This window comes from Hippopotamus amphibius, chromosome 11 (genome assembly GCF_030028045.1).
Source record: "Hippopotamus amphibius kiboko isolate mHipAmp2 chromosome 11, mHipAmp2.hap2, whole genome shotgun sequence".
Lineage (NCBI taxonomy): Eukaryota > Metazoa > Chordata > Mammalia > Artiodactyla > Hippopotamidae > Hippopotamus > Hippopotamus amphibius.
Genome location: NC_080196.1, coordinates 22,831,447 through 22,854,477, shown reverse-complemented (window position 1 = coordinate 22,854,477; position 23,031 = coordinate 22,831,447). Strand labels below are relative to the sequence as shown.

General features: G+C 35.7%; 1 pseudogene; it reads left to right on the top strand.

Annotated features, from left to right (window-relative positions):
• The first annotated feature begins 682 nt into the window (after positions 1-682).
• On the top strand, positions 683-1,622 carry LOC130830747 (olfactory receptor 2W1-like; annotated as a pseudogene).
• The last annotated feature ends 21,409 nt before the right edge of the window (positions 1,623-23,031 follow it).

The following is a 23,031-nucleotide window of genomic DNA, read 5'->3' as shown; positions in this document are numbered from 1 at the left end:
GGCAGAGTTATCTGTCCAGAGCTAGTAACTGAAGCTATCATAATGAAGATCAATGAAACTCAGTGGAAAGCAGAAATTGGTTAGAGAACACTGGAAATGGCTGGAGGGGAGGAGAAATGGATGAAAAGATGCAGCGAAGAAAGGTGAAGATAAAGATTGAATAAAAAAGAATTAAAGAATAAAATAAGTATTAATAGTAATAAAAGCAATAACCTGCTTAGAAGAAAGTAGGATAATTTAAAAAATGAAATATTAGCATTATTGAATGACACAGATAAACTCAAGCAGTTAATTGAGAAGAAATATTGGTTTTAGGCCACATTTGTCTGTAAGATTATATAAATATATAAATTGAACAAAGTTCTCTTTTATATACTCCAGTAATTGATGTAGTTTTCTAGGTTTTATCAATCAATATTTCCATTATAATCCATATTTGGACATTTCATTTGATATTCAAAAATTTATGTAACAATCTATCACCTGTACTGTCATATCTTAAATTTTTTATTATCTGTACCATTGAAAATTACATTTATGTGTTTGATAATAAACCTGTTATCCATATCATTAATGTAATACCTGATTTGAATCTGTTATGAAGTTTCTGAATATACTCACATGATTCCTAATACGTTGATTATACTATCTTCAGAACTGCTATTAAAAAAAAAGGCAAAGAATGATCAATAACAGCAACGTTGGTGGATTTATACTCCTTGGATTCACAGGACAGCCTCAGCTGGAGTTGATTATTTCTTGGGTTGTATTTTTCTTCTACACTATTGCCCTGATGGGAAATATGGCCATCGTCCTGCTGTCTTTCCTTGATGACCATCTCCAAACTCCCATGTACTTCTTCCTTAGAGGTTTGGCCATTTTGGATCTGTGTTATACCACAAACATAGTCCCACAGATGTTGGTCAATATCTGGGGCAAAGACAAGAGAATTACCTTTGGTGGCTGTGCTTTTCAACTTTTCACTGATATGGTCCTGTGCTCAGTTGAATGTATCCTTCTGGCTGTGATGTCTTACGACCGATTCAATGCTGTCTGCAAGCCATTGCACTATATGACTATAATGAACCCCCAAATTTGCCAAGGCCTTGTAGGAATTGCCTGGATAGTTGGTGTTATTAATTGTATGATTCTTTCCCCCTATGCCATGAGTCTTCCTCGATGTGGAAATCACCAACTGGATCACTTTTTTTGTGAAATGTCTGCAATGATCAAGATTGCATGTGTGGACACCACAGCCATGGAGGTAACCACATTTGCCATGTGCCTGATTATAGTTCTTGTTCCTCTTCTTCTCATTCTGGTTTCTTATGCTTTCATTGCTGTGGCTGTGCTCAAGATCAAATCTGCAACAGGGAGACAAAAAGCATTTGGGACCTGTTCATCCCATCTCATTGTGGTATCCATCTTCTATGGGACTGTTATCTACATGTACATCCAGCCAGGAAACAGTCCAAATCAGGATGAGGGTAAACTTCTCAGTATCTTTTATTCCATTGTTACTCCTGGCATGAACCCACTGATCTATACACTAAGGAATGAGGAGTTCAAGGGGGCTATGAAGAGACTTATTGGGAAAAAAAAAAGTTCTGTGGGAACAATAGTACACTGATTCTTCCTCCCAGAAATTTCCGATATGGAAATATGTCCTTTACAACCTTTAAATGTAGACAATTTATCTTGTAGTCATCACCTGAGAGAAATACTCAGGAAACATACAATAAGAATTATTATCAAATCCAATGCATTTATTGAATAACTAATACATGATACATGCACAAAAATCCATACTTAAAACAAGTTTTAAACTGGGGTGCCAACATTAAAAATAACTTACATTATGCACTGATTCTTTTAGATTATACTGTCCAAATTTTACTGATTTTCCACAATTAATCGCAATATTTTCCTTTGATTATGCTAACTAAATATTCTCATGATTTTAAGGGGCTAAAAGTGGTTCTTTACTGACAGCAGTAATACAACTACTAACTAAGAAGACCAAGAGTTCTAGTTATCAATCATCTTAACGGTGATACAATGTTAATTGACCACATCAAAAATTTTTTCCTCTGATATTTTCCTCTGCCCATATAATTACTCAAAAAAGAACCCAATTCTTGTGATCACAAAAGGAAAGACACTTTATGTCACATGCCAATAACCGTCTTTAAGATACTAATGCTTTTACCTTTCCCACTGGTTTTTGAAATCTTTACTGCTTATTTTGGGGGCCAGCATGGATGTCTTATTTTGAGAAAAACTGAAATTCCTGCTGTGGGTGCTTGGGAAAAACTGGCACATGGGAAGGTGATTTTAATGGCCACTGAAATGTCCTCTTCTCTTTGTCTTTCTTGAGAATTTTAAAAATAATTTATCATTTTGATCAAATTACAATTTTTTCTATACTTACGGAAAAAGATAAATGTTAATACATAGAAGAAGGGACTTCCTAGGTGGCACAGTGGTTAAGAACCCACCTGCCAATGCAGGGGACACGGGTTTGATCCCTGCTCCAGGAAGATTCCACATGGTGCGGAGCAACTAAGCCCATGAGGCACAACTATTGAGCCCACATGCTGCAACTACTGAAGCCTATGCACCTAGAGCCCATGCTCTGCAACAAGAGAAGCTACCTCAATGAGGAGCCCGTGCACCACAACGAAGAGTAGCCTTTGCTCGCCTCAACTAGACAAAGCCCTTGTGCAGCAACGAAGACTTCTCAATACTGCCAATACATACATACATACATACATACATAAGTAAGTAAGTAAATAAATAAATAAATACACAGAGGGTAGTTCAGAGCTCTATTACTAGGCAGTAGCTTGAAAAAGTTAAGATTTCTTGGATCACTTCCTTTTTATTTCTCGTCCACTATCCAATATCACATTTTCTTGCTGCATCTCTAATTATAATTACACTGTCATACATTTCTATTCATACTAAAGAGGTTTTGTTTAAAAAGAAAAAGCTAGAACAACTCATTCTACTTCTCATACCACCCTCTCCCTTGAGAGAGAGAGAGAGGTTAAGGTTTAAATACAGTGAACAATTAAGAATATTTTATTTTGTTGCCTTAGTAGTTGTGAGTATGGAAAATGGATTTAATAGATTTCTGAAGTCTATAAGTTGGGATAGCTAAAGTAAAACTGGCTCAATAGCTGTTTTGAAGCATCATGAATTCTGAGACATTAAGAGTAACTATTTAAGCTCTGCAGTCACTTTTCATCCATTTCCCAGCTAATGGCACTGCTTTCAGAAGTTTTTTTCTAAATCTCTTGAGGAGGGAGACATCGAACAACTTGAAATATATATTTAGTACGTTTAGGACTATGAAGAATGCCACATTTTGCAGGAATTCCAACATCCGAAGAATAAATCTTCAACAATACAAAAGAGAGAAGAGGAAAAAAATGCAGAAGACAGGAAGTTACTAAAAGTACAGAAGGTAATTTTTCAGACTGAAAGAACATGAATGTACAGCTTAAAAAACTGTTGTGCAATAAACTTTGATGTAAAGCCTGGGTCAAGTTGTAGAAAAATCTACTGAGAGATGCTCGAGGTGTCCCTTCCTGACCATAACCCTCACCCCTCCGCCTAGCGGTAATCATCATCATGCATATGCAGACCTCCGTTTCTTCCTTTGCTTTATGTGTGGTTTACCTAAGTATGCATCTTTAAACAATGCTATAACTTTAATGCTTTAAAAATTTTGTATAATTGGGTTTTCCTGTGCCAGATTTCTTTCAAATGCCATCATATTTTTAAGATTTGTCCATATATAAGCATTTCATTCCTTGCTGTTCATAAAAATTATAATTTTAATAAAATGATTATATATAAATATTAATATATATGTTCCAAAGCTCTTTTTTATAGAGTTTTATTCTTAAATATTTGACACATTTTTATTCTATTGTCAATTGCATCTTTAAATGTTAATTTCCTTTTTAACTATTGGTTTAATAAAATAAAATTGATTTCACATATTGACACTGTGTTTAGGTTTTTCCCAAACATATTTACTAATTCTAACAGTTTATCCATAGATTACTTTAGGTTATTTACACATACACAATATCACCAATAGAAAATGTTTTATTTTTTCCTTTTCAACCTACATAACTTTCATTTCTTTTACTTAACTTATTGTACTAGTTAGATCTGTGGTTAATGAAAAAAATAGTAACTGTGAGTATGCTTATCTTGTTCTTAATGTCAAAGTGAGAGTTTTCATTATCTCACTATTACTATATAATAAATATGATAGGTTTTACGTACCAGTCTTTATCAGCTGTGTATTCCTTATGTTCCTTACATTCTAAGATTACTTTCAACTCATATCAAATAACTTTCCTAAGCAAATTTATTAAATCTAATAATTTATCTGTAGATACTTTAGATCTTTTAAGATATTTTATCATGCTATCTGCAAGTGATGATAAATTATTTCTTCCTTTCTAATACTTTCTTTTTAGTTTCATTTTCTTATTGCATTGGCCAGGTTCTCCAGTAGCATAATAATTAAAAGTGATTTTCTTTTTCCCATTCACTGACACAAGAGGAAAGCACTTAGTATTTCACCTTTGAATGTAATGATTTGCTACAGGTTTATGTTAAAAGACTTTTTTATTAAAAATAGATTTTTACAAGGTGATAATTTTATCACATTTTATCTTCCTCTATAAAGGTGATCATATGATCTTTTTCTGATTTTATTCAATTAATGTGGTGAATCATGTTACCTGATTTCAAATATTAAGCCTTCTCCCGCTTTTCTGGAATAAACATAACTTTATCATGATACATTTTCTCTGCTACATATCATAGGATTTCTTTCATAGATGGCTGATAATTTTACCTGATTAACTAACACTTCATTGAAGTCAAGTAATTTCAAAATGGTGATCTTTTTCAGTTTTTAGACATGTAATTTTTATTTATGTTTCATTGTTTTAGTTATATTTACACAAGAACTCCAATAAAACATACATTTAATACATTGAAAATTGTAATAACTATAATTTTCTTACTAACTTTTAAAATACCTTTACTTCATTTTTATTTTATTCAACTTAATCTTGTCTTCCTTTTCCTTTAAGGTTTATTCAGCCATGTCTATTCTGTTTTAAAATTTTATTTCATTTCTGTTGTATTTTTTATCTCATTTCTTTTCTGGAGCTGCATGCACTACATTATTGTTCATCTCTTTGTTACCATATACTTTACATGTCCATATATTTTCCTGTGTTCTAGCTTCTTCTTTTAAATGAAATACTATCCCCAATCCTCATCTCCTGCATAGGAACATTTTAAAAGATGAAATGAGTGTCCCTCCTTTTCTATTTGCTCATTTTCTGGCCCTTTCATGCCCATTTATTATTATTATTATTATTAATATTATTTTATAGATCTGGAACACATTTCTTGTTTATTACTATGTTTAAACAAGTTGAGCTTTTTGCTGCACCAATCATTTTCAAAATATTTGTGTTGAGAAAAAGCAAAGTCATATTTTAAGCCATGAGAATGTTCCATCAGACCCAAGGTTGTGTGTACAAGTGAGTTTTTATGTTATAATTTTATGCTGTCAACTAAGATTTTCTACTTTAGGTATATATTCAGTGTAGTCTCACTTATGCCCAGTGATCTAACAATAGAACACATCTTTCAAATATAAATTATCTCAGTGGTTTCTTCTTAGCTTCTTCTAGAAGTCATACCAGGTGTAAGAAACTTCCCATTGATAATGCTTCATTTCCTGTTCCTGTTGTTTTAATGAAGGCCAGTTAATTTATCCCAGGCAACTATTTGCAGTAGTGGGCATCTTTTCCTGCATTGTTCCATACCTGTCTGGCCTTCACTAATTTCAGAATATTTTTCCATTTTAGGATCTATGTTTCAGAGGTCAGATATTTAAATAAAGTTTGCATTTATGCTTTTACTATTTACCTTGTTGTCTGAGGTGATTTCTCAGAGAAGGGAGAGTAATGATTTTTCTCCATACTAATAATAGAATTTTAATCCGTCCTTATAAATATTCTCTAGGATCACTGACAAGGCTTGCATTCTCTGATGCCATTACTAAAACTATTCAACAGTAAAAACTACTGGAAAAATTTTTGGAATCATATATCTACAAAATGGCAATTTCCAGGGACTATATATTTGATCAGTGTGACCTCAATGGGAATAATAAGCAAAAGTTTAAATAATAAATTATGATTTTCAAGTATAAATCTATCCAATGGTTATGACCATAATTCTCTCACTTTTTCTGTCTGTGGCAGTGAGTCTGGTTCCCTGCTCTGGGGTCCATCTGTTGCTAAAGGTGCCCTTATTTGCCAAAATCAGGTATTTCGTTGTTATGGAAATATATTTGAAAGTTTAGGTAATACAAATTAGAGATGATAGAAAAGATGAAACTTACAACTATTATTATATGTAGGTTTGTGTGTCTCATCTGTATTGTTTATTACCTCTGTTACCTTGTCATAATCTATAACTTCTAGACAAGCAATGTTCTTCCATATAAAGTAGACTAATGATGCCACCAATAAAAGTATTTTATTGATGAAACCATATATGGAAATGTATTTTGCCTTGTAAAAATTGGTTGTAGTTACTTATTTGAACTTGTATTAATATTATTTATAATAAGTATGATGATTTTAATTCCCACACAAAGTTGAAAAGGAGTTGGTTAACTATGGGAATGTCTCCTTGAGATTTGTTTTAATGATCTTCTTCCTTGGATAATTTTACAATACATATTAATTGCTAATGAGTAACCCAGTGACCACAAGGTCTTCTCAGACTCAACAAATTTTATCATTGCTGTTTAGGGAAAACTACTTGCTATCTTTCACACTGAAGATTCTTTTTGTTCTGAAACATATTAATGAGAAGATTCTTCTTGAATGAGTACATGAACTGTAAAAGACGACAGGGAGGGACTGCCTCCTGCCACAATCACGTAGGATCTCAATGGCAAGTGGGAGGAATGGTATAATGGTATAAGTAATGAAAAATTACATATTCAGTCTTATGTAGGTAAGGAGAGAAAGAAACATTTCCTGCTTTAGAAAAGTTAGACTTTTTTTCCTCCAGAAAATCCTTGGTTAAATCACCACCACAGGAAAGCGCCCTAAGCTTAATTAGGGTAAGTGCAGAAAGACATTATGTTGTCTTTAAAATATTTTACAAGTTTCCCCAATTTAAAGAAATTTATATAAAAGCTACTGGCTTTTATATCAATTTTTCTTCCTTCAAAGATTGAGACATACATTAAATCCTAAGTTGATTTCACATGAAAATGAATATTTGTGTTTTTAATTTCTACCCCCAAAAATCAGAAATTCAGTTCAACAAACATTTGTTAAGAACCTAGGAGATACCTTATGAGACAGCTAAATGAATAAAAAACTTTTAAGTCTGTGAAAGAGTTATTAACATTTGTTTTGAGAGAGAAAATATAATGAAATCAATTTTGCATATATGATTGATATGAGTAAAACCCAGTGGAAATGCTCACAGATTAGCCAAATTGTATATTTGAAGCTACAAAAGATAAATGGACCAGAAAAATAGAATTCTTAGTTATGTGTGTAAAATTAGTAACTGACGTCATAGAAGTAGAGGAAGTATGGGAGAAAGGTGTTCCCATTACAGAACTCTGAATATAGATGCAGGGAGAAAGGAGGAAAGGAATGGAAGCTGCAGTGGGGGAAATGTTAGTAAAAAATTGGAAAAAAATTATTTATGAAGGCAGAGGACAGCTCTAACATAGACAATATTAACCTGTCATAGAGAATTCAAGCAGAAAAATAATTTAGAAAAGACCGCTGGTTTAGAGACTAGGAATCCATTTGTGTACTTGAGAGACCTTTATTTAGTAGAGTATTTGGATTGAGTTTGAAAAAAGACACTAGTTTTTTTAGATATGAAAGGAAAGGTCCATGTGTGGTCATCAAAGTTTCTTTGAACAAATATAGAATGTTTGCAGATTTTTTTTCTGTGCTAATCGTGAGAAAAGTCACTAGGGATATAAACACAAAAATACCACAATTCCCCCTCCTGAAGTGGTTTCACATTTTAAATACATGAGTAGTAGAACTGAGTTTTTGTAAGATGAAGGAAAGGATGCAAATGAATATTAGAGATTGAGAATAAAATTAAGAAACCGATACATTTTAAAAGAATTATTCCATAGGAAATGGTAGAAGATGGAATCAAAAGTACAGATGAAAAAGCTGGTATCTGCAATGAAAGAGGGAGAATGCTGGTTCTGGGGAGGGGTGGAAAAAGACAAATAACAATTGGAAATAAAAGTTTTTAGTTGAAAGAGTTTGCATTTTAAAATATAAGATCAGAAGATTTATACAGCAGAGTAAAAATGGATAGCAGGTTTGAACCTTTGCAACTTAAGTATTAGAAAAAAAGGCATAAGAGTTAAGAAACCTTAATTTTCTATGAACCCTTGGGTGAAGGAGGCAATACTTTATTACAGATTCCTAACACCCTTTCTAGCATCCTGATTTATGACAGGAAGTCCATCTGGTTTCATTCAACTATTTTTCTCAGGATTTTCCTCTGAGACTTTTGCAGTTTTTTGCCTTGACATAGAAGTAAACAAAGTAATTGAGGATATGGACCCTATAGGCAAATTGCCCTTCAAATAAATTTTATACCTAATTGGATAAATAGGAAAAAATAGAATAGTTATGAGATATAAAATACTGATTTTTTATTGCATGATGTTTTTCTTAGCAATATATACCAGTAATATTGTTTAAAAATATACTCACTATAGGAAAAAAGATGGCGGCGAAGTAGAGAGACGTGGAGTGCATCCCTCCCCGCAGATGCATTGGGAATGCACGGAAGGACGCAGTAATTCTCACAGAGAACCAGCTGAACACCAGCAGACGGCCTTGGACACCGGATGGGACTGCGGGGAGCCCGACATAGCCGGTAGGGAGGCATCTACGAGGGCTCAAAGAGGGTGAAGCGGCGGAGCTGTGGCAGACGGGAGGGAGTGAGAAATATTCGGAGGGTCTGCAGCGCAGCTCAGCATTCCCGGACCAAGACATCGATCCGCTGCTGAATGGAGGATCCAAGAGCGGGAGTGTGGGAGCAGGAGAGCTGGTTCATTGTGGGAAACATTGTTGCCGGTAGGGTGACGGACCGAGAGGACAGGAGGGAGGAGGCCCGCGGAGAGGAGTGCCCGTTCCTGAGAGCTGCCCGGCCATGATGGCGGCTGGAGGCTGCAGGCTCACTGGCGGCTGGGAGGAGCCACGCGCATAGCCTCTCTCTCTCTTTCCGCCTACAACAGGCAGTGGAGAGACGCCCTGCGGGCCACCTAAGGAGCTCAGGGATAACAAGTACCCTCAGGCACTCGGGTGGGGCTAGATTAAAACCCCTTGCAATGCTAACAGCAGGGAGGCTGCCTAGAGAAAAAAAAAAAAAAGAAAGAAAAGAAAAAAACCCCCGAGAGAGGCCCAACTCTAAGACTTTCTGTTTACACCTGAGCCACCGGCGCCCTCTGCAACAGGCACCTCCAAGCCTGACTGAGACATCAGTGCGCCACTGCTCACTCCCACCCAGGAGAAGGAGCCACTATTGTACCCTCTCCCTCCCCACACACCGACGCTTACAGACGAACAATAAAGGAACCTCTGCTGGTCACAGAATAATGCAAAAAACCCAAGGACAAGCAACCCCAAAAGTTTGGACAACCATGAGGAAACAAAGAAACACCATGCAGGCAAAGGAGCAGGAAAAAAACCCACAAGACCAAATAAATGAGGAGGAAATAGGAAAAATGCCTGAAAAGGAATTTAGAGTAATGATAGTAAAAATGATACAAAATCTCGATAACAAAATAGAGAAAGTACAAGAAACAGTTCATAAGAACTCAGAAAAACAAACAGCAATGGATAACAAAATAACTGAAATTAAAAATACTCTAGATGCTATAACCAGCAGAATGACTGAGGCAGAAGAACGAATAAGTGAGTTGGAAGATAGAATGGGGGAAATAACTGCCACAGAGCAGGAAAAAGAAAAAAGAATAAAAAGATTAGAAGACAGTCTCAGAGACCTCACTGATAACATTAAGCGTACCAACATTCGAATGATAGGCATCCCAGAAGAAGAAGAAAACAAGAAAGGGTCTGAGAAAATATTTGAAGAGGTTATAGTGGAAAACTTCCCCAACATGGGAAAGGAAATAATGAACCAAGTCCAAGAAGCACAGAGAGTCCCATACAGAATAAACCCAAGGAGAAATACACCGAGACACATATTAATCAAACTAACGACAACTAAACACAAAGAAAAAATATTAAAAGCAGCAAGAGGAAAGCAACAAATAACATATAAGGGAAAACCCATCAGGATAACAGCTGACCTTTCTACAGAAACTCTGCAGGCCAGAAGGGAATGGCAGGATATCCTGAAAGTCCTGAAAGAGAGAAACCTACAGCCAAGAATACTCTACCCAGCAAGAATCTCATTCAGATTTGAGGGAGAAATCAAAAGCTTTCCAGACAAGCAAAAGTTAAGAGAATTCAGCACCACCAAACCAGCCTTACAACAAGTGCTAAAGGAACTTCTCTAAGTAGGAAACACAAGAAAAGGAAAACACCTACAAATACAAACTCAAAACAATTAAGAAAATGGTAATTGGAACACACATGTCAATAATCACCTTAAATGTAAATGGATTAAATGCTCCAACCAAAAGACACAGACTGGCTGAATGGATACAAAAACAAGACCCTTCTATATGCTGCCTACAAGAAACCCACTTCAGACCAAGGGATACATATAGACTGAAAGTAAAGGGATGGAAAAAGATATTCCATGCAAATGGAAGTCAAAAGAAAGCTGGAGTAGCAATACTCATATCAGACAAATTAGACTTGAAAGTAAAGACTATTAAAAGAGACAAGGAAGGACACTACATAATGATCAAGGGATCCATCCAAGAAGAACATATCACAATGGTAAATATCTATGCCCCCAATATAGGAACACCTCAATACATAAGGCAAATGCTAACAGCTATAAAAGGGGACATCGACAGGAACACAATTATAGTGGGAGACTTAAACACCCCACTTACATCAATGGACAGATCATCCAAACAGAAAATAAATAAAGACACACAAGCTTTAAATGACACATTAGACCATCTCGACTTAATTGATATTTATAGGACATTCCATCCAAAAACGACAGAATACACGTTCTTCTCAAGTGCACACGGAACATTTTCCAGGATAGATCACATCTTGGGTCACAAATCAAACCTCAGCAAATTCAAGAAAATTGAAATCATATCAAGCATCTTCTCAGACCACAACGCCATGAGACTAGATATCAATCACAGGAAAAAAACTGCAAAAAAGACAAACACATGGAGGCTAAACAATTCACTCTTAAACAACCAAGGAATCACTAAAGAAATCAAAGAGGAAATCAAAAAATATCTAGAAACAAATGACAACGAAAACACAACAACCCAAAACCTATGGGATGCAGCAAAAGCAGTTCTAAGGGGGAAGTTTATAGCAATACAGTCCTACCTTAAGAAACAAGAAAATGATCGAATAAACAACCTAACCTTACACCTCAAACAACTAGAGAAAGAAGAACAAAGAAACCCTAAAGTGAGCAGAAGGAAAGAAATCATAAAGATCAGAGCAGAAATAAATGAAAAAGAAAGGAAAGAAACCATAAGAAAAATAAATAAAACTAAAATCTGGTTCTTTGAGAAGATTAACAAAATTGATAAACCATTAGCCAGACTCATCAAGAAAAAAAGGGAGAAGATGCAAATCAACAGAATTAGAAATGAAAAAGGAGAAGTCACAACGGACACCTCAGAAATACAAAACATCATGAGAGACTACTACAAGCAACTATATGCCAGTCAATTGGATAACCTGGAAGAAATGGATACATTCTTAGAAAAATACAATCTTCCAAGACTGAACCAGGAAGAAATAGAAACCATGAACAGACCAATCACAAGTACGGAAATTGAGGCAGTGATTCAAAATCTCCCAACACACAAAAGCCCAGGACCAGATGGGTTCACAGGCGAATTCTATCAAACATTTCGAGAAGAGTTAACACCTGTCTTTCTCAAACTCTTCCAAAATATTGCAGAAGGCAGAGCACTCCCAAACTCATTCTACGAGGCTACCATCACCCTGATACCAAAACCAGGCAAAGATGTCACAAAAAAAGAAAACTACAGACCAATATCACTGATGAATATAGATGCAAAAATCCTCAACAAAATACTAACTAACAGACTGCAACAGCACATTAAAAAAATCATACACCATGATCAAGTGGGGTTTATCCCTGGGATGCAAGGATTCTTCAATATACGCAAATCAATCAACATGATACATCATATCAACAACTTGAAGGATAAAAACCATATGATCATCTCAATAGATGCAGAAAAAGCTTTTGACAAAGTTCAACATCCATTTATGATAAAAGGTCTCCAGAAAATGGGCATAGAAGGAAATTACCTCAGCATAATAAAAGCCATATATGAGAAACCAAAAGCCAACATCGTTCTCAATGGGGAAAAACTGGAAGAATTCCCTCTAAGAACAGGAACAAGACAAGGGTGTCCACTCTCACCATTATTATTCAACATAGTTTTGGAAGTTTTAGCCACAGCAATCAGAGAAGAAAAAGAAATCAAAGGAATCCAAACTGGAAAAGAAGAAGTAAAATTGTCACTCTTTGCAGATGACATGATATTATACATAGAAAACCCTAAAGACTCTACCAGAAAACTGCTAGCACTCATTGATGAGTTTAGTAAAGTAGCAGGATACAAAATTAATGCACAGAAATCTCTTGCATTCCTATACACTAACAATGGAAGAGCAGAAAGAGAAATTAAGGAAACTCTCCCATTTACCATTGCAACCAAAAGAATCAAATACCTAGGAATAAACCTGCCTAAGGAGGCAAAAGATCTGTATGCAGAAAACTTTAAGACATTGATGAAAGAAATCAAAGATGACACAAACAGATGGAGGGACGTACCATGTTCCTGGATTGGAAGAATCAACATCCTGAAAATGTCTGTACTACCCAAAGCAATTTACAGATTCAATGCAATCCCGATCAAATTACCAATGGCATTTTTCACAGAACTAGAGCAAGAAATCTTACGATTTGTATGGAAACGCAAAAGACCCCGAATAGCCAAAGCAATCTTGAGAAGGAAAAATGGAGTTGGTGGAATCAGGCTTCCTGACTTCAAACTATACTACAAGGCCATAGTGATCAAGACAGTATGGTACTGGCACAAAAACAGAAAGGAAGATCAATGGAATAGAATAGAGAACTCAGAAGTAAGCCCAAACACATATGGGCACCTTATCTTTGACAAAGGAGGCACGAGTATACAATGGAAAAAAGACAGTCTCTTCAATAAGTGGTGCTGGGAAAATTGGACAGCAACATGTAAAAGAATGAAATTAGAACACTTCCTAACACCATACACAAAAATAAACTCCAAATGGATTAAAGACCTACATGTAAGGCCAGACACTATAAAACTCCTAGAGGAAAACATGGGCAGAACACTCTATGACATCCATCAAAGCAACATCCTTTTTGACCCACCTCCTAGAATCATGGAAATAAAATCGAGAATAAACAAAAGGGACCTCATGAAACTTAAAAGCTTTTGCACAGCCAAAGAAACCGTAAACAAGACTAAAAGGCAACCCTCAGAATGGGAAAAAATAATTGCCTATGAAACAACGGACAAAGGATTAACCTCCAAAATATACAAGCAGCTCATGCAGCTTCATACCAAAAAAGCAAATAACCCAATCCACAAATGGGCAGAAGACCTAAATAGACATTTCTCCAAAGAAGACATACAGATGGCCAACACACACATGAAAAGATGCTCAACATCGCTAATCAACAGAGAAATGCAAGTCAAAGCCACAATGAGGTATCACCTCACACCAGTTAGAATGGCCATCATCACAAAATCTGGAAACAACAAATGTTGGAGAGGGTGTGGAGAAAAGGGACCTCTCCTGCACTGTTGGTGGGAATGTAAGTCGGTACAGCCACTATGGAAAATATTTGGAGGTTCCTTCAAAAACTACAAATAGAACTACCATATGATCCAATAATCCCACTCCTGGGCATATACCCAAAGAAAACCATAATCCCAAAAGAAACTTGTACCATAATGTTTATTGTAGCACTATTTACAATAGCCAGGACATGGAAGCAACCTAAATGCCCATCAACAGATGAATGGATCAAGAAGATGTGACATATATACACAATGGAATATTACTCAGCTATAAAAAGGGATGAGATGGAGCTATGTGTAATGAGGTGGATAGAACTACAATCTGTCATACAGAGTGAGGTAAGTCAGAAAGAGAAGGACAAATATTGTATGCTAACTCACATATACGGAATCTAAAAATGGTATTGATGAACTCAGTGACAAGAACAAGGATGCAGATACAGAGAATGGACTGGAGAACTCGAGGTATGGGAGGGGGCGGGGGGTGAAGGGGAAACTGAGATGAAGCGAGAGAGTAGCACAGACATATATATACTACCAACTGTAAAATAGTCAGTGGGAAGTTGTTGTATAACAAAGGGAGTCCAACTTGAGGATGGAAGATGCCTTAGAGGACTGGGGTGGGGAGGGTGGAGGGGACTCGAGGTGGGGGGAGTCAAGGAAGGGAGGGAATACGAGGATATATGTATAAAAACATGATTGAACCTGGTGTACCCCCCAAAAAAATAATAAAAAATAATAATAAAAAAAAACAAACAAAAAAAACCATAAGATCATTTTGTCTGAAAAAAACAAAACCAGAATAGAAATCAGTAACACAATGAACAATTACTAATATTCTTAATATGTAAAAATTTCAAACATAGAAAGTGGAGATAGAAAAATATAAGATAAACCCATGTACCTAAAAAGCAAGAACTAACAATTATCAATCTCATGCCAATTTCATCTATTTCCTCTCACATTTTTTTTCTGTAATTTTAAAAAGTAAGTCCCAGGCATTACAATATTGCAAACAAATTGTTTAGCATTAAGATTAACAATATTTCCATATTATAATCTATCAGCCCATGTTTATTTTCCTGTCTTAAAATTGCTTTCTTGTCCTTGGTTAGTTCAAATCAGGATTCAAAAAAGTTCCAAACCTTGCATTTTGTTGATATGTTTCTTAGGTGTGTTTTTTTTAATCTGTAACAGGAGTGAGCAAACATTTTCTGCAAAGAGTTAGATATTTGATATTCTAGGCTTTGTCGCCCTTAAGATCTCTGCAGCAACCACTAAACTCTACAGTTAAAGCATGAAAGCAGCCCCTAGACAATATGTAAATGAGTGATTTGGCCGTATTCCAATGAAACTTTATTTACACAAAAAGGCAGCAGGTCAGATTTGGCCTACTGCTTATAGTTTGCAAACTAACCCCTGGTTTACAGTTCTGTAAGGAGAGGTTAATGTGTAAAAGCTAACTATGATTTTATAGCTAGGTATAGAAAATAATTCTAAGAGTTTTAAAGTTAAAAAATTCCTTTTGGAAATTCTCTCTCTTCTTCTATATCTCCTTATTTTTATGCCCTAAACAACATGTCCTTTATCCTCTGTTGGTTCATCGATTATTGAATCAAGCAAACCTTAGCACATTCTAAAAATCCATTTGAGAATTTTGCTTTAAGACATAACATGCTTGTGACTGGATTTTTATGTAAACAGAAAATAAGGTCTACATATTTAGAAATAGTAGAGGGATGGAAGGATTGGGAGTTTGGGATTAGCAGATGCAAACTATTGTATACAAGATGGATAAACAACAAGGTGCTACTGTATAGTACAAGGAACTATATTCAATATCCTGTGATAAACCATAATGGAAAAGAATTTAAAAAAATAAAGATACTAGTCACTTTAGATGTGGTTTAGATTTTCTATAGGATATTTTAAATATAAATCAAAAGTTACTGTTTCCATCACATATGCTGATTAAAACCAAAGGAGAAGCTTCAAAACTAAAATAAAATCATCCAAAAAGTCTCACAAGGTACAAAGAAGCCTAGACACCAGGGCTATAACTTCCTGGAAGGGACAGTCTTTGGAGCCATTTGGTCTATTTCATTCTTGTTCTTCTCAGGGACAAAGAATGCAGGGAATCAGAATGAATGGAATAAACCTTCCTAGAAATCATGGAGCAGAGCCTCACATGTTGGGTTCTGGAACCAGACTGGCTGGACTGAACACTGGACCATGTTTTACTAGTGGGGCTGAGCTGCTCCAGCTTCCTGCTCCTTGGCTTCCACATGTGTAGAATGAGGACAAAAATAGTACAGAGGTGGTTTTGAAGGTGAAACGAGGCAATCATGTAATGAGCTTGAGCTGTTCTTTTTATATATTCAGAAGTCGGTAAATGGCAGTTATCACTGTTATTGGTGGTGCTGTTACAGCTGGTTCTGAGGAAAGTGTACTCCAAAGACTCTTTGCAACCAAATAGCACAGAGTTTGAGGATCAACATTAGGAAGTAACTCCTAACAATCATCAGTATTCAAGAATATTTAATAGAGAAAATATTGAGGGTAAGTTAATTAATGACAATGTAGATATTTAAAACATTAAAGGTCAAATGTTCTAAGATGCATTATAGGTGCTATTCATATTTTCAACTGCTTTCCAAACAGTATAGGTTTTGATAATGTAATCAATCATAAGAAGTGACTTGTGTGGGTGTGTCATTAGCAGAAAGTAAAAGCCTTTTGATAGGGAGAAAAACATTTGGTAAACATTTTATAAGACCATCAGAGTTTCTGTTAGAAACCTGTCGTTTCTTTCCCAGTTCAGCAGTAGGATCTGAAAGTTATCAGAAACCTGTACTTGTCAAAAAGTCCTTTCCATGAATCTTCTTGATGATGAAGCAGTTTTGCAAAAGAGAGTGAAACAATAGCTGTATGAATGACAAAAGACTTAAAAAGGCATGGGTAAAGGGGGTGACTACAGTGCAACTGACCAAGAAGCTTAACCAAGTTGCTGTGACATACAACATTTTAAGAAAATAACTAGAATTATGACTGATAATATAATTCAAATTTTAGGAACTCCTTATTATTTTTAGAACATTTGTATGTATGGCTATTACCCATGAAATATAACCTAAGAATATCTATCACCACTATTTGACAATGTTTCCCATTTAACTTAACACACCAAAGTATCCTAATTAGTTTAGTATTTCTCTCTGAGATGACTTGGGGAGCTCTGTGGAAAACAAAGTTAGCTGGAGAAAGCAACTTACCATCTGTTATCTAAAGCAGCTCAATATTCTAGGAAAACTTTGTTTTCCTAACAGAAAGAGAAAACCAAACTCCAGTCTTGTGCCAGCTTACTTTTAATAACAAAGTCACTTACTTAATTGAATTCAATCTAATCTTGGCCAGCTTTTACCATGCACAAAACTGTTTTCTCAAGGTTCTTTTTCCATAAACTTTCCACAACTTTCTGTATCCATATTAGTTTGCCCCCTGTTTTCTTCCCATCCAGAAACAACCAGCTCTACAACAAAATTCCTCTTTTTTTCCCCTTGACAAAATGTATCGCCATTCTTTTTACCTCTCTCACCAACAACATATGTTCTACTTTCTTTACGTACTGAAATGTTTCCCTTGACATTCTAGTATCTTAATAACATGTATATCATATTTTTTTACCCTTAAAGGCCTTAATCTCTAACAAAACCCAAGAAGCAAGTATCTGTAAACTGTTTCTTTTACCAATATTTCCTTTCAGCCAATTAAATAGAGCTCATTTACAAATAAATTTTTCATGAAGACAAAAGCAGAGATCTCACAACTTCATTTTAAAACTTAATCATGAATCAGACGTTATAATATAAACTTATTAGTTTAAAAAGAATAGTTGGAACGAGTTAAATTTACTCACTTGAGTTCAAAAAGTCTTCTTCTCTCCTCTTTTTTGCCATTTGATTTTAGTTTCTACTAATTGACCTAAGGCTATAGTCTCAGGCAATGTGGGCTGTCTTTGCATTTCTAGGACATAGTAAGAGTTATAATTTCAAGCTTTCTCCCAGTACAACTTCTGTTTCCTCAGTTTCAGAATTTTGAAAAAAAAAATTTATCAATCCAGCTTTCTCTAACTGCATATGCAAAAGGAACCAGTTTTGGAGTTTCCAAAGAGTTTCATCTTGGCTAGTTTTCCCCAGAGTCTAAAGAATATTGTGGCCGTGTGATGTTAAAAAAATCATTTTTTTCTCCATAAGAGGAGAGCTGAAAATTTCCCAGTTTTGTAAAATATATCCTCTGGGACTACAAGTCGGAATAAAGCTCTGATTTCCCATTATTTTTTACATGGATGGTAATACCAGAAACAGACAGACCAAATGAGGGAGATTAGTAACAGGCGGACTTTCACAAGAATGGAAAGTTTCTCACCTGTCATTCCAGATGGGTGTGCAGTCTGACAGGGGAGTTTGCAAATTACCTCTCGGGTGATGCCACATGACCAAGAGACTCCTATGCCCAGGGGGGAAATTTCAATTAAATCAACACTGCACTGGAAACCAGTTGACCAAGTCTTTCACTCCCAAAAGGGAAAATTCTAACCAAGGCAACCTCATAGCAAGAATACCTTGATGTTGTCACATGAAAGGTTCTGCCACTTACCAGAGACCTCTTACAGACCAGGACCAGAACCTTGTTTTCTTCACCACAGAACTGAAAGCACCATGGGCCAGGACACAGTTCTCCCAATATGGCAATTAACATCAGGCTCTGTGATATCCAAAAAGAAGTGTCTCAGGAGATGATTCTGGAAAAGATAGTTTTGCCCCTCTGATTTTTCACTTTTGTTTCCATCTAGGCCAAACCACAAGATATTTAAGTTCTGCCCTCACAATACGCAACACTGAGTTGTTTTCTCACTTCTTCCATATTCATGCTAAATTTCCAATCACATAATCTTTATTATACATGTAAGCACATATATATTTACAAATATATCCTGTTGATTCATATCTTCATATTTCCTGTCCTTTTATTTTAGCCAATTTGGTGGTATATATCATGATTTCAATTTGTACTCCCCTGATAACTGATGAAGTTAACCAGGTGATCACACATTTATAATTGCCTGATAATTGACTAAAAATACATAAATCTGAGAAACTGAAAAGCAGTCTTTGGCTACAGAGTCAAGAAAACTTTTCTGCCTAACTTCTCCTTTTCCCTTGCAGAGGTTTACCCTGGCAAGTTCAGAAACTGCACTTATCAAGCTAGAGGCACAGAGGAAGATGCACAGATCAGATGGGAAGTAGGGACTCTTCCCTCACCAAAATGCCCACTGCAAGGTCTCAGACAGGAGCAGGTTCAAGCTCAGGGGACACAGAATCTTTAAATGTAAATTAAGTGTTGCCCAACAGTAGATGTTTTAATTACTAATGTGAGAATACTTTATTACTAAAAGTGGACATTTTTACCATCTGTAAATGACCAAAAAGCTTACAGAACACTCTGAAGATGTAATCTAGGAGCAAGGAAACTCCTGATATATGGTACAATTGGAATGAATAAAAGAATAAAATTACTGTCTTCTGTTTTAATCCTGCCCCATGAGTAGTCTCACTGTTAATATATCAGTGGGTGAACATGTGCTGAGTTTTGCTAGGTGCCAGGCGCTCTGCCAAGCACGTTACATGTGTTATCTCATTTATCTCATTATCTCACCAGCCTAAGAACTCGGTACTGTTATTCCACTCAATATAGATTTGAACAGTTTACCTTCTAGAAGTTCACCAACTTGCCCTGGAAATTAGAACCTATGTTGGTCTGACTCTAGAGTCCATGACCTTATATAATGCAAAATACTCTCCCAGAGATCAGAGGTAAGTCCAACCTTCGTAAGATAATGTCTACTAGTCCCTTTGTGATTTGGTCTTTTTCTACATTTTCAAGTGTATCTCTTGTCATTTCCTATTACACCCTCTCTCTTCTAGATATAAGCAAGTGCTTGAATTCCCTGAAAGATCCCTTTCTTCTCATATTTATTATTAATTAGTACATGAAAGGCACATTTGTGAAAGACTAGATTTAAGTTGGACTGAGAAGTAGATATGATGTAAATTACAAAAGTTCAGTAAAAGTATTCAGAAACTGCTGGGCAGTTATTAATTAAACATAAGATGAATGTTGTAGAAGATAAGATAAATTAGATCAAGAATATGGAGCACCTGGAATTTTCTGCTATTTAGATTTTATTTGGAGTTAAAAATGAAACAAAAGGCACAAAATGGAGTCATCCGTGCTAAGCCCACACCAGCAAATCAAGACTTAATACCTAACTTATTTGAAGTTACAACCTCCACAGAGAATGTCATCTTAACCGGTTAATCTGGAATTTTCTAGGCGGTACCAATAAATTAATCTGACACATAGCCCTATACTACCTCCCATAGGCAGGTTACCTAAGCCTCAAACAATCCTCTCTTTTCCCCTTCTGCCTGTAAACCCCTCCTACTTTGTACAGCTCTCCTCTACTTGGTAGATGGGATGCTGCCCAATTCATGAATCATTCAATAAAACCAATTAGATCTTCAAATTCACTAGGTTGAATTTTTGGAGAGACAACCTCAGCATATGAACATTTTAAATTGCATATTATATGCATGTATTGTTCTATACATACACTTATATCCATTGTAAAAATAAACTACACCCCAGTGGATGATTTCACACAAAGCAGGATGTACACCATCTACTTTCGAGACAGCTTTAAAAAACACTGCCAATTCTTCAAGAGGTGATAACAGTGCTATGTGTGTAGCGTAAATCTTTTCTGATATGAAAGCTTTATTTTTAGACACTTCTTAAGAGTTCATGAATGTGCAACATTCTCTCCCCTTTTATACTAGATATCAGAGTCTACTTCTTTCCCAACATTTCCTATTTCCCAGAAGTCTATAGATCTGCTCTTGGATCTTCATTAATTGTGTATAAACTTCAAGCATGTATTTACACATATATGCATGTCTCCATACTGTGTTCAAAACTGTTTCACTAACAAAAATTTAAATTAATTAATTTCAAAAAACAAATCTTTTAAAATACTATCTAAATAACATTGAACATTTTAATAGCATATGTGATAAAAGGAGGTGAATGACCTTATCTGGCTCTGCAATGTTTATTATAAGTAGAATTGAAGCATGTTCTCACAGCCTGGAACTTTAAACATTTTTTCTATCTGTTATCTGATATATTATGACAACACAAAGGTATCTGTTTTGGACACCTTTACAGCAAAGTGCATGTGTACATGCATGTGTGTGTTTAGAAGGTGGTATGCAATTAATTGTCTTCCAGTGGCAACAGAAATGCAAGCCTCTGTGGCTCTTCTGTCTCCAGAGACCTGTCTCCCTCTCTAATATAGTGATGGGAAATTGCCTGGGAAGAACTCCAGAGGTGTGCGCTTAGTAAACAAGCTAACTACCATCCATCTGAAGAGAGCTTGAACCACAAGATTACAGGAGAGATGAGTTTACAAACTGCCCACATGTGGTTCCTCCACTGCCTGTCCTACACCTGTGATCGTGATTGAATTTTCAACAAAACCCACAAGAGCCTCTGCAGCTGGATTGCCATTCTTTCTGGAAGATAGAACTTTGCTGTTTCAGAGAATAAAAGGGAAACTAATTTTAAAAGTTGAGGAAATCCATAGCTACTTGCCTTTAGCAGTGAACAAAAGCAGTTTCTCATGTATAAACCGACATTTATTCTTAATCATGGAATAGTGAGTGCCTTCTTCTCTTTGTAGAGATAAATCCCTTTATTCTCATCTTGGTTAACAACATGAATGTGAAAGGGAGAGAGAGCAGGTCCAGTGTGGTGTCTGCTTGCAAAATGTTGGTTATCCTCGCAACATAAATACAGAAGTGAAAAAATGAGACAATGTAGAGTCACATCAAGCAAATTGAGGCTACTCCTGTGTGGTCTTTTACCCAGGAGACATTGAGTCTTTCAACAACACAGTTCTTTTACACTTTGCTGAATAATAGAGGAAATCCAGCCAGGTAAGGTCAGTGTCAATTTTTGCTGTATCATAACACTCAGGCTTTTTATTTTACCACCAAAATTCATGGGCAGGTAGACTGATGCTAACCAATGTGAACACCAGCATCAGTTTCTTTCCTTTGCTATAATTTTGGCAAAATCATCATCCTCTATTCAAAACAGATAGTAGTTTTGTCTTGGCAAAAATTCAGAATGCAACTGATTATTACTGCAGATGCCAATGAAAATAAGATACTTATCCTCTCTAAACTGCACTGTGTAATAATTGCCTTAGAGCTGCTATAATGGCCAAAGGTTCTTAGAAGTAAGTTTTATTTTTTCACTGGGATTTTTTAAGGGAAAATCAGAAATCTTTATTGGAGGGTGTTGTTGTTATTTATTTGTTTGTTTTTGAGCAACTTGTTTAGATTTGAACTCACGGGTAAATGACTGCACTCATTTTAGAGTCTTCAAAATTAACCGTTCGGGATCTTTCTTAATCTTTGCAAGTTAATAGTTTAAAAGATACTGATAAATTTCACACAACTTACTTTATGAAAGGTCAATGGATTGTATTATTACTCTTGTAATAAAACCACATTAAAGCATGTGGGCTATAGGTGTCACAAGGGGTAGAGCTTGCTTATTGGGGACTGTGAATTAGAATTTTCTGGAGAGCATTGTTTATAAAATATCAGGGCAATGACTCAAATAGGGAGATCACACAAGTTTTCCTCAATGCTTTTATTAGGTCAGTAATTATTGGCTTCACAGAAAAATAATGAATATTAAAGACAATCATATCTAACTGTTCCCATGTGAAAATTCTAACATGCCTTATTTTGTCTCTATGTCTCCAATTCTGTGTAACT